Genomic DNA, 12,333 nt, shown 5'->3' with positions numbered 1-12,333 from the left:
AAAAGTTCACTAACAATGTTAATTTGAGATGGTGAAGAGATGAAAATACTGCTTGTGACTTTCAAGTACTCACTCTAAATCAGATATCAGTAAATATAGACAGGTCTCAGAGATTATACCAGATGTAAAAAGTTATAACAATTTATAAATAGTGATGAAATGAATAAGGATTTGCACCTAAAACTTGACAAATGGGAGATTTATTATTATCTCAAATGATATTAGAAAAAATGATATCTGCTCAATATAACCTTTTTCAAATATTTAAAACAATATTAAAATTAAGATTGACAATCTTTGTGGTAGACTGTGGTTAAATGAGAGTAGATTGGCCATCCTATCTGTTCATTCTCACTGTTAGCCACCAAAGGGATGGTCATTTGCTTGAGGTGAAAGATATAAGAAGCTATAAGGCACAATTGCTGTTCCCCAGTTTACATCAATCTATTTTTATTGAAATAATTTTAGTACTTTTTTCAGTAAGTTAACCAGATAACTTTCATTGTTTCTTTGTTTTTCATTGTTTCTTTTTAAGAATACTCCTTCTCCAACACACATACACAAATGCATACACATGCACACACACATGCACACACATGGACACAGGCATAGAGCAATGAGTTTGAAATTGTTAACTTTTTGACAGTTAGCATGTATTTCACCTGAATAGCATAAGTTTAGATCGGATTTCCGTTGTAGAGTTTGTCTGATTTGTAAGCATTTTTATTTTCCTTGTTTTTACTTTGTTCTTTTTAAGAGTATGTCAAATTTCATATATACAGATTTTATCCATGTTCAAACTCTACTGGCATGGCTAAGACATACTAAATTCTTTTATCACTTTACAAATTCTGTTGTGTGTTTGTTTTTCTATTTGTAGTTTATCTGGGGAGATACAGATAACATTTATGATCTTTACTTGCTCATACGAGAATTGCCGCTGTTAAAATACCCTGAAAACAGCATTTCAAATTAAGCCAAAAATGATTTGCCCCATGCTGTTGTCATCTTGCGTGAGACTTAAACAAGAAACAACTGTGAAATAAAAGCTACTAGTAATGCCCAGAAAACTGAAGTGAAACATAAAGAAACTCAACCATGACTGGATAGTACATTTTCTTTCCCCATGCTTCTACTAAATGAAAAGAAGATGATAATGTGTGACATAAAGTTGTGAGAGATCACAAAACAACAGATTTTAATTCTAAATATAGTAAGAATTTATAAAATGGATCATTTCTCTAGTCGTTTGGTCTTCATAATTGAACAATGATGCACTAATGGTGTATTAAATGGTGATCCATTAAGTGTGATATTCTTTAAAATGAAAAGAAACGCTTCCTGAAAAATTGAATTTTTTATAACATGAGAGTCCATATTAGAAGAATTATTTCATATTGGATTATTTCTATTAAAATCACTGTATATTTATTATTGGGCCAAGAACACCAGTTTTTAGAGCAATATTTTTCCAAGTCTTTGACTGCTGTAGGGGCCATTTTCTTGACAAGTTTTGCTCTATTTCCCAGGTTTTAAAACTCCAGACCCTGGGGTCATGTGAATGCAGTACCTGATTGAGTAGAAAGAAACAACATACTTCAAATTGACTACACTTCAACTCAGTGTTCTCTTAAGTTACATGAAGCACGATGAAAATCGTTAATGTATGTGAGATCATTAGTTCCATTCCCAACATTATCCTTTTTAAAAGAATCAAACACGATTCATAATTAAAATGATACCATCAATGAAGATGTCATTTAGAAGGATGATTATTAGCCATTAAAAAGTGAAAAGATCTATTTATTGCCACATATGAGCTCCTGTGTGGGCATCTTGGAAATTGCAATAGTATTTGAAGCCATGTTTCAACTCAGAATTCATGTATCAATAACCATGTGCTATAAAAGCAATTCAGAATAGTTCTATAAAAGTCAATTTACAGTTAAATTTATATTTAATATTCACTATGTGATTTTCTCTTATGAAGTTCTTATGAAATCTTACTCCAGTTGCAATTTGTTTAATGGAGAGTGAGGCACACATATTTCTGTTTGTACTATTAGCTTATTATTAGGTGAACCATAAATTTTTAAACTTGTGACCCCAATATCTAACATTTTGCTATATGATGGACTAAAAATAAATGAGCATTTTATGGATTTTTTTGTTTTTAAACATTTCTTAGCATGTGAATGATTTAAAAATTAATTTAGGCTTTTTAAAAATAATTAATATAATGTAATATAGGAACTATATTTTAAAAGCTCGTCACGTGTTATTACACTATTCCATCAATTGCATTTTTTGTGCATACATAATATTGAATTTGAGCCTCATAAAAACTTTATTAAGTTAGTACTATATGTTTAGAGAGGAGACACACCAAAGAAAACTTGCCTGAGATCCAAATGTTGGTAAATGACAAAGTCAGAATTCTAAAGCAGACTTGTCTGGTTCCAAATGCTTTATTCCTTGCACTATGAGAGAGTATTTATTATTTAAAGCTGGCTCTGGAATCTTTTATAACATTTAGTCGATTTAGTCTAAATCAGCAGGGTAATATGTAAAACACAAACAAGAAGGGTCAGGGATCCCTGGGTGGTTCAGCAGTTTAGCGTCTGCCTTCTGACCAGGGCGTGATCCTGGAGTCCCGGGATGGAGTCCCACATCGGGCTCCCTACATGGGGCCTGCTTCTCCCTCTGCCTGTATCTCTGCCTCTCTCTGTCTCTCATGATTGAATAAATAAAATCTAAAAAAAAAAAAAAAAAAAAAAAAAGAGAGAGAGAGAGAGAGAGAGAGAGAGGAGTATTTAGTCTAACTGAAGTAGAAGGGGAGAAAGTTTTGGCAAAGTCTCTATACTTAAACCACAATAATCTCATAGTTTTCAGTCTTAAAACTTTCCTTTTATTTATGTGTTTGGTTTTCTTTTTATTCTGATTCTACAAATATAGATTCCTAGAGCTCTGTTTCCAAATATTTTTACAAATTAATTGAAATCAGTAAGTTAATAATTTTAATATATCTATGTGTTAATGTCTGTGCCAACCCATATACTTTTTTCTAAGACAAGTAAAAATGTTATTGTATTTCCGAGGTTGGAAGCATTTTTTTTTTTTTGTGATGATATCAGCTGATCTACATCTGATATTTATAACAGATATGCACGGTAAAGATCGGTTCAATAAAGAAAGGGTTAGGACGTGAGAAATAAATGAAAGACATTGATAATCAATCATGGAGTTCTTTCCTACTTAGCATGGACAAGACCTCAAAAATCCTCAAGAAGTACTCCAGGCAGCCACTACCAATTGATCAGAGTTGGCATATGAGTTGAAAACCTATTTACCATCTTTGCCCTCAATTCCATTCTTAACACAGTTGCCAAACCTGTCTTTCTAACATTCCATTCCCCTACTAAAATCCATCGTTGACTTGACATTGCCTTTAAGATGAAGTATGAGCTCTTGAATATAGCAGAGAATGCTAACACAGCTTCTGCCTATCTCTTCAGCCTCAATGCTATTCTAGTCCCCAAAATACATGTCAACACAGACATATGTGTATACCTTCTCCCTCTCTCACTCTCTCTCTCTCTCTCTCTCTCTCTCACACACACACACACACAAATACACTCCCCAGTAGACACACACATACTTTAACGTACATTTATAGACAAACACACAGACACACATCTGTACTTAATTAAAATGATAATAATTTGTAAAACTCCTCCAAATCTTTCAAAAGTTGTATATATTGTCTCTATTTCACTCCGCATTATCCTTCATGCTTTTTTTTAAAGATTTTATTTATTTGACAGAGAGACAGCACAAGCTGTGGGAGCGATGGGCAGAGGGAGAGGGGAAGGAAGAAGCAGACAACAATCAGAGCTTGAAGCCCAATGTGGGGCTCCATCCAGGACCCTGAGGTTATGACCTAAGCCAAACTGACACTTAACCCAATGAGCCACTCAGCATCCCATTTTTCACGCTTTTTGGATTACATATTCCCTACTTAGTCTTTTTGACAAATCTCTTCTTTGATTAGCTTGACTGAGATTTGTGTCCAAAAAGCCTCTTCTATATTACTTTTTAGAAAACCATTAGCACATACTATGTGCTAATGTCATCATATTGACTAGATTTCATTTATTAATATTGGCTTAATTATCTCTATATATAGATTAAACATATGTGAAAGTAAATATGGGATAATTGATTACTTGTTTTCTGATGCATACGATGTATACACTATGTAGTAAGCATTCAACACATTATTTGTTGTATTAATTGAACACGTATTTTTCAGTATTTTATGATATATATACTAATACATCTTTATCACATTATATGTGTTATTGTTAAAAGTGTTTTGTATGTACTAATTCACTTAACCCTCACCACAGCCTTTGAATTAAAGACTACATTCCAACTATAGAGATGAGAAACTTAATGTCTTTATTCAATTTTCCCCAAAGGAGACTAGGATGAGGATTATTAAGCAAATGATTTATCTAGAAAGTGTTCCCAGGAGAAACCAGAAAGAAATGGAGGAAGCAGGTTGGGAAGGTAAAGAAACCAAGAAAGGTGTAATTTCTGGCTAAGCATGGCCTTATCCCAGAAGAAAGTTCTAGAATATAAATTAGGCCTTATATATTGTCCTGAAGGCAAATGAGCTGAATTTTCACCCTACTGCACCAGTTAGTCCTCAGCTAACAATACCCCAGGTGGGTATAACCTTCCAGGCACATCCTATCTCTCAAACTACAGTTAAAGTTGTTTCTTCATCTTTTACTTTATCTTCATGTTTTCTTTATCTTCTTATCATTATTAGTAATTACAACATTGTTAGTTCAAACCAAGAATTAAATGGCATAGAATGAGATAGTACAAAGCACTGAGCAATGTAGCCCATAATATGTATTCCATTTACAGAAACCAAGTCTAATTATTTCATTTTTCTACCTCAAAATTTGTGGGTTTGGAGATTCAAGGCTTGAAAAGGCACATGTTAATGATTAGCTTGTTTGAATGATTATAAGGGATCAGAACATACGATTGTTCCTTTTATAGTGCCCATTTCTTTGCCTTTGTAGAAAGAGAAGAACAAAATACACAATGTTAAGAATCCTAAAAATAATGGTATCATGAATAAAAGACTTTAATTTGCAGAAAAATAAGAATGTTCCCCTGCTGAAAATGACTCATTTATAATAATCTAAGTTTCAGGAATATATTAGCTGTCTCAGAACCGTTAAGAAATGTTTAATGCAATATTGCTTTTCATGTATTAAATTGTTTTTACTTTGTTTTTCTTTTTTGGTGACTAACTGTGGAAAAAGAAATTAAATATCTTATACTATTCAATGGCTACTACTTCACACAGAATGGACAATACAGAAATGTTTGCTAATGGTATATTGAGAGCAATTTTTGCATTAAACATTTAAGTTTTATACTCATTATCAATGAGACACACAAACAATTAACAAGGCACACACTACACAACAAAGCCAACTCTGTCAAATGGGAATTAGTAAGAAAATTCAATAGATAATAATATTGAGTATGACAGGCTGCAAATTAAGGTGACAAGAGGTAAGGAATGACTTTCTGTAGAGATAATCTAAATCATGACCCAAAGGAATGGAAGGAGTTGATCACCAAAGAGCCAGGAGATGCGTTTTTAGGCATAAGGGAAATCAAATGAAAAGTACCTGAAATAGGAAAGAAGATAGTATGATATAGAGTCAGTCAGAGAACCAATGATGGGGACATAATGAGCTGGGGAGAGAGTGAAGTAACATTAGAGGTGCAGAAGAAGGCCAGACAAGAATTGGCCCTATTGTCCACTTTATTCTAAGTTAATGAGAACTAAGTGGTTACTGATCAAGAGCTTTAGAGAGCATAATGGAAGTTGTGAGAAGGACCATGGAACATGAGAGTATACAATTCAGAATACTGAAATGAAAATAGAAGGCTAATTGACAAAAAGCAAAAAAAAAAAAAAAAAAAAAAATCTTTTTTAAACCAAGGGAATTTAGTTCTAGAAAGATGGTATCATATACATAAATCACATGGTATCATGGCCACACATTCTATCTTTCACTACTGCAAGCTAGTGGGGGTATGATGTAGTGATATATGCTCTGATTTTTCCTAGAATGTTGAAACAAACACACACTCCCCTTCTCTGATTCACAGAACAATTCTAAATCTTCCTATAGGTATTAGCATGACGAAGAAGCCCTCTTTCATAAATAAGAAGCCTTTCCTTATTTGGGTACCTCTTCCAGTTACACAGTTACCATAGCAAATTTGTGCTAAAATCAAGATCCTTACTCACAATATTTTGACTTTGTCAATCTCTCTAATCCATTTACCTCACCATTGTTCTGTCTTCTCACATCCTGTCTTCACTTCTTTCTATAACTCACTTAAATTTTATAATCCATCATCAATAGTGTTAAATCCTTTCTATTTAACTTATTCCCCTGACACTTAATCACAATCTTTGCTTAATTGTTTAATTTCCTTGACTCTATGATTCTTGGCCTCAAGGATATTGCCTATGTATATGATGGTTATTTACTTAGCACTAAGAAGGCACTAACTGTATTTATACTTATATCTTTCTATTAATGTTATAACTGAGTCTAAAGATTTATTGATATAGCCAACTTGCCCAGTAAAAAATATTAAATCAATAAGAAGCAGAGTATTATAATAAGAGACAATAATTTAAGAACACATTCTGGGACCAAAAAAAAAAAAAAAAAAAGATATACACATATCTATCTTCTAAGTTCCAGGCACAAAAAAAATAAGAAGAGTGGAAAAACAAATTATAAAATAGTAAATAGGCAAATAATACATACATTACTAATATTCCCATTTAGCACTGTAGCTATAAAACCAAAGTAGCAAATAATTCAATTTCAAATTAGTGATAGTATATTTTTATTATATTCTTTATTAATTCCTTTAGGAATAAAGATTCTGTTGGAACAAAAATTAACATCTTGTTATAACAGCACATACACTAACACTGGAACTAGACAGAGAAGATTTGTAAGGGCCTTGAACAAGGATGACACACAAATCCAAGAAGTGTTTCATATTAAAAAAATAACATAAGAAATGTCAATTAAACTTTTATATTAATTTAATCAGATTTGGGGGTGCATTTTATTTTGTAGCCAAGGCTACAATGATTTTAAAATATCATTGGTATAATTGATCCATTTTTTATGTGTAACTTCACAGTGAAAAATAGTATTCTAAATTTCGAGACAGAACAATGAAATTCAGTCTCTCAAATGACCAATGAATTTAGGCTGAGGATTTGATTATCTTATTATTTTGGTCTCATAAAGTATATATGTTGATATATTGTATACATATATATATACACATAAAATTAAGTAATATATATTATTACTAAGTAATTTATTTGTGCTTGAATCTTATTCTTTTCTAAAATCCCCTCTGGGACAACTGAAGACCAGCTTTATCAACACTGAACAGATTCTTAGATAATATGTTTAAAACTTGTTGCAGTATTTACAAATAAAAATATTGCTTTAGTATATGTGTCATGGGTAATGAATGAATATACCCACTTTCTATGTTTTAGCAAAAGAAATGCATTACAGTTAAAGAGAACCATAATTTCCGGGAGCCATAACATGCCATTTTCTCTCTCTTTTGTTATTTAAAATAATTTACAGAAGCCAGAGCTGAGGTTTAGTAAGACATTTCATAACCCAATGTATTCATAATTCATTGCTGTGTAACAAATTAGCCCAAAACTTAGCAGCTGCAAGCACAGACCACCTATTATCTTACTGTTTCTGTAGGGCAACAATTTGGAAACAATGTAGTTGAATGAATTTAACTAAGGGTATTTCACAAAACTGCAATCAAGATGTTATCGAGACTGCATTGATTTTAGGCTCATATGGAGGAGGAGCTGCTTCTAAGCACACTCACATGGCTGTTGGCTTAAGACAACAGGTTCTTGCCATGTGGTCAGTACCACGGGAATACAGACACTGTGACAACCTTTCTTTCTCCAAAGCAGAGTAAGAGATAGAGACAACTAAAGTGAGAGCAGGAGAGAAACAAAAAAGGATTCCCAAGATGGAAGGTTCTTTTAAAAACCTGATGCCAGATATGACATCCCATTACTTCTGCCATATTTTGTTTATTAGAAGCAAGTACAAACTTACAGCCCACATTTAGTGAAGGAAATTACATCAGAGCATGAATGAAGAGAGAGAGTTCTTTGGAGGTCATCCTAGAGCCTGCCTACCAGAGTCTTCCATTAGGTCTCCAATGAGTCATGTATTTCTACTATGTAAAATTACTCTATCTCCTCCAAATTACCTGGAGTCTCATCCTTATAGCATTAATTCAAAGTCCATAAGCACAGCATCTAAATCAAGACTAGGTATAAATAAGGCAATCCAAATGTAGTTGCTTAAGTACAGCCCCTCAAGTCCAACTTCTCCAAATCTATAGATCTGAGAAAGTAAAAGAGATAAGCAACCTGCCTCCATTTCCCCCACCAAAACACCCAACATATATAATACTGGGATAGTCATAAGGTGGTCACTACAGGTATTCTAGTAAAAAAAAAAAAGAAGAAAGAAGAAAGAAGAAAGAAAGAAAGAAAGAAAGAAAGAAAGAAAGAAAGAAAGAAAGAAAGAAAGAAAGAAAGAAGAAAGAAAGAAAGAAAGAAAGAAAGAAAGAAAGAAAGAAAGAAAGAAAGAAAGAAAAAGAGAGAAAGAAACATTGGGAAGACAAAGGGAGAAACTAGTTCATAGAAATTGTAACATCCAATCAGACAAATATAGGCAGCTCTTAGAGTAGGTTTCAGGCCAGGGAATAATTTTTTATGAATTTCAATTCAGCCCTCAAGGTTCTGGGTAACATCCTCTTAGTCATGTTTCCTTTTTTCTTTTCTTATTTTCATGAAACATAACACACATCTGCAACTGATAGACTAGGCAGTTAACTAGATGTGAGCAGGGAACATGGTTTTTGTGACTGTTAAGAAGTTTCAAACAGCTGGGAGACAATGTGGGGAATATGCATGCACTCTCTCTTATGACTGTGGCCCTACAGTAATCTATAGTTTCATGGTAATACATTTACTTCGAAGTTCTGACCCCCATGGTGGAGGATGGCTGCCATGACCATTCCAAAAAGCACTGTATAGGGCCGAAAACTTCCTTTACCAACCAGTAGGAAGAGTCCCTAAAATGATTGGAGGCAACCTTAGTCAGAGACTATACCCCGACTATAACCCATAACCTATTCAAACATAAAAAGAAAAGATGACCCAGGCCCCCATGTCATCGTCACCTCTAGGCCTGCCCACTCTCCAACCTCCAGAGTGTACTTTTGCTTTACCAGCTATACATGCTTCCTTGCTTGCTTGCTTAAGAGTTTGGTTCTGAATTCTTTCTTGGTTGATCTCAAGAATTGAAGCCAGGGAATGGGATTAGCCAAGGACAGAACTGATAGATCTCTCAGAGTCCTTCTTGCTAGTAGGATTCCAGGGATCCAAAGTTCTCTCTTAATTTTATACAATCTCTGACTCTCAATCCAAGCAGATGATGTTTTTGTCTCTCAAATACCAAATCGGTGTCTTAACCTTATACCAACAAAAAAAGAGGAGCAAACAAAACCTGAAGATAGCAGACCTAATAAAATAATAGGCTCTTCACTTGAAATGTATGTAGTGTGATTGTGAATATTTCAATAAAGCTGTTATGTAAAAATTTTCAATCAGATATAATTTACGTTTTAAAAAACAAAAGTAACTTCAACATGTTAATGATAGAAATTTTCACTTTAATCCTCTTTTCTAATTTAAAAAATAAACCTTTAAAAGTTTTCAGAAATATTAGCCAAGAGCAAGTAAAAGGATGTATCTGTAAGGATAGATAGGTGATGGTGAAAGGTCTCCATGTTGGCTGACATAAAATCATGTCTAGTATTTGTCACCATAATACAATATCCAGATATTTGGACAAAAATGAACCTACTTTCTGCAGCCTAATACTCTTTTTCTTCCCCTGGGCCTCACATTGATTGGTCCACAAAAGTAGTTCATCTGTGAATGAATGTTTGGATTGCAAAGGGGTAATAGTAAGAAAATGATCATACTTACCTTGTATGCTTAATTTTATGTGTTAACTTGACTGGATTAAGGGATGTCCAAATTGGGACTCCTGGGTGGCTCAGCGGTTGAGTGTCTGCTTTTGGCATGAGGTGTGATCTCGAAGTCCAGGATCAAGTCCCGTATTGGGCTACTTGTAGGGAGCCTGCTTCTCCCTCTGCCTATGTCTCTTCCACTCTCTGTGTGTCTTTCATGAGTAAATAAATAAAGTCTTAAAAAAAAAGAGTAGCCAGTAAAACATTACTTCTGGGTGTGTCTGTGAAAACGTTTGTGAAAAAGATAAGCATTTGTACTAGTAGACTGAGTGAAGAAGGTCTTTCTTTACCAATATAAGCATCTCCAGTCCACTGGAGGCTGAAAAAAAAGGCAGAAGGGGAGGAAGAACAAAATCTTTCTTCTGTCTCTTTCCACCTGAGCTAGAATGTCCATCTTCTCTTCCGCCAGAGCTGGAATACTAAAAATTAAATAAAACAGGATAAGAAAAATTGAAATTTTGCTCTAGTTGTATAAAGCAAACATAGATAATAATCACTTGTTTGAAGAGCTTATTTATTTCTAATGACTCTGTAATATATTTAGAGCTATGAATATCTATCAATATGTGTCAGGTTTTAAGTTATAGTTGAATAAAAAAGCATACTTTGCTCATTTTACCAAGTTTGCTAGTCAGTTTGCCAAGATTTTCCATCCACAATTGAAAAACTTAGAGAAAACATTGTTTTCAGTCTTATATTTTTTAACAGAGGGCAAAATGTGAGTTGAACTGCATATTTTTCCATTAACATTAGTTCACTTCTCTGTTAATTCAGAGTTTTCAATAAAATGTCCTACCTTTTAAAATATGCATTGTTTTATTGTATTGTTTTGTTCCAGATAAGCTACTATTCAAAGCATATCCTATTAAGTCTAATTCTTTGTAACTTGGGTTGCCTTTCATATGAAAGAGCTCATTCATCCTCCAAGAAATGACAGTACTTACTGCATGTTAAGCATTGTGTTAGCTTCAACCAGCTGATGGAAAAGACAAAGGTACTGCCCTGAGGTGAAAGACCTTACCATGTAATGTGCCTCATCTTTAAAACCTTTTTTTCTTTGAAAGAACTCAAAGTGCTTTATTCCAATTTTGTATCATGGTTGGATTTTTGACTGACAGTTTAGAGAAGGTCCTAGAGCCATTATTAATAATAAAATAGTTTTGTCTTTTTTCAGTTCTTATCAGGTCCTAGTCACCAAGGCTAAATACGTTTACTTTTTATGACAAAAGCATCATGTTCATAATGGCAGTATGAGTCAGGCGCTACTTTTTAATCACCATTTTAAAGATGTTTTCCAACATCCATAACTGTGAGAGAATAAATTTTTGTCATTTGGAAAAATAAATAAATAAAATAAAGATGAAAATAGTAAATATTAATTTATGTCATATGCTCAATATAAATTCACTAAGTGACTCATAGCTGAAAAACAACATTGTTTTGATTAGAAAATTCATATTCTATCTAAACAACTGCTTTCAATTGTTTCTATATCCTTGTGTTCAATCTGTCAGACACTATCAGTTTATTGTTTTAATATTAATGGTTCCTTTAAATGTATGTATAAGACTATTTTTTAAAAAGTATGCCACTGTCATATATAGTTATATAAAATTAAGGATGTATAATATGATAATACTACCTTTAATCGATTTCTAGAATGAGGAACTGAGTGATATAAAGTCAAATAAAACGTCTAAGCATGAAACATGAGCCTTGCAAGAAATTAATCTGTATTCTCTCTCTTTCTCTCTCTCTTATTTTATTTTTATCTCCTGTTCTTTTAGATATTTTATCCTGACTATCCTAGCATATATATACCTACAAAATATTTGATTAAAACTCAATTGCTAATCGTTATGTTAGTGTCTACTTGCTAAGTACTGAGATGATTATGGCTAGGCTGTTTCTTAAATTTTGTGTATTTAATTAGTTTTTGTTAGTAGTAGTAGCAGTAGTAGCAGTGCATGTGTGTGCACAGGGTGACTGTGGTAGTGGGGGTAGAATACTTGTACCCTTTTTTCTGTCCTCTATTTATGTTCTTCAGTCCTTAGTTGTCATTGTAATTCTTCTGAACAGATGCTCTTTTCAGGAATGTTCCTATGG

General features: G+C 33.3%; 1 long non-coding RNA gene and 1 other non-coding gene across 3 annotated transcripts in view; one reads left to right on the top strand and one right to left on the bottom strand.

The window, feature by feature from the left end:
• Positions 1-12,328, bottom strand: part of LOC118351952 (uncharacterized) — a 140,512-nt gene extending 128,184 nt beyond the window's left edge. Inside the window, exons 1-3 of one of the 2 annotated variants that reach the window (XR_007405011.1) lie at positions 12,243-12,328; positions 10,518-10,646; positions 10,184-10,403 (exon numbers count right to left, since the gene is read on the bottom strand). This is a non-coding gene — a long non-coding RNA (uncharacterized LOC118351952). Of the gene's footprint in view, positions 1-10,183; positions 10,647-12,242 lie in introns of both variants that reach the window. The other variant, XR_004808235.2, reaches the window with a different exon arrangement.
• LOC112678965 (U6 spliceosomal RNA) lies at positions 7,026-7,128 on the top strand. Its single transcript, XR_003148033.1, has one exon. It is a non-coding gene; the product is annotated as a U6 spliceosomal RNA (small nuclear RNA).
• Positions 12,329-12,333: the final 5 nt, after the last annotated feature.

Source organism: Canis lupus, chromosome 22 (assembly GCF_003254725.2).
Source record: "Canis lupus dingo isolate Sandy chromosome 22, ASM325472v2, whole genome shotgun sequence".
Lineage (NCBI taxonomy): Eukaryota > Metazoa > Chordata > Mammalia > Carnivora > Canidae > Canis > Canis lupus.
Note: the sequence above shows the minus strand (reverse complement) of the source record. Positions and strands in the feature narration are given on the sequence as shown.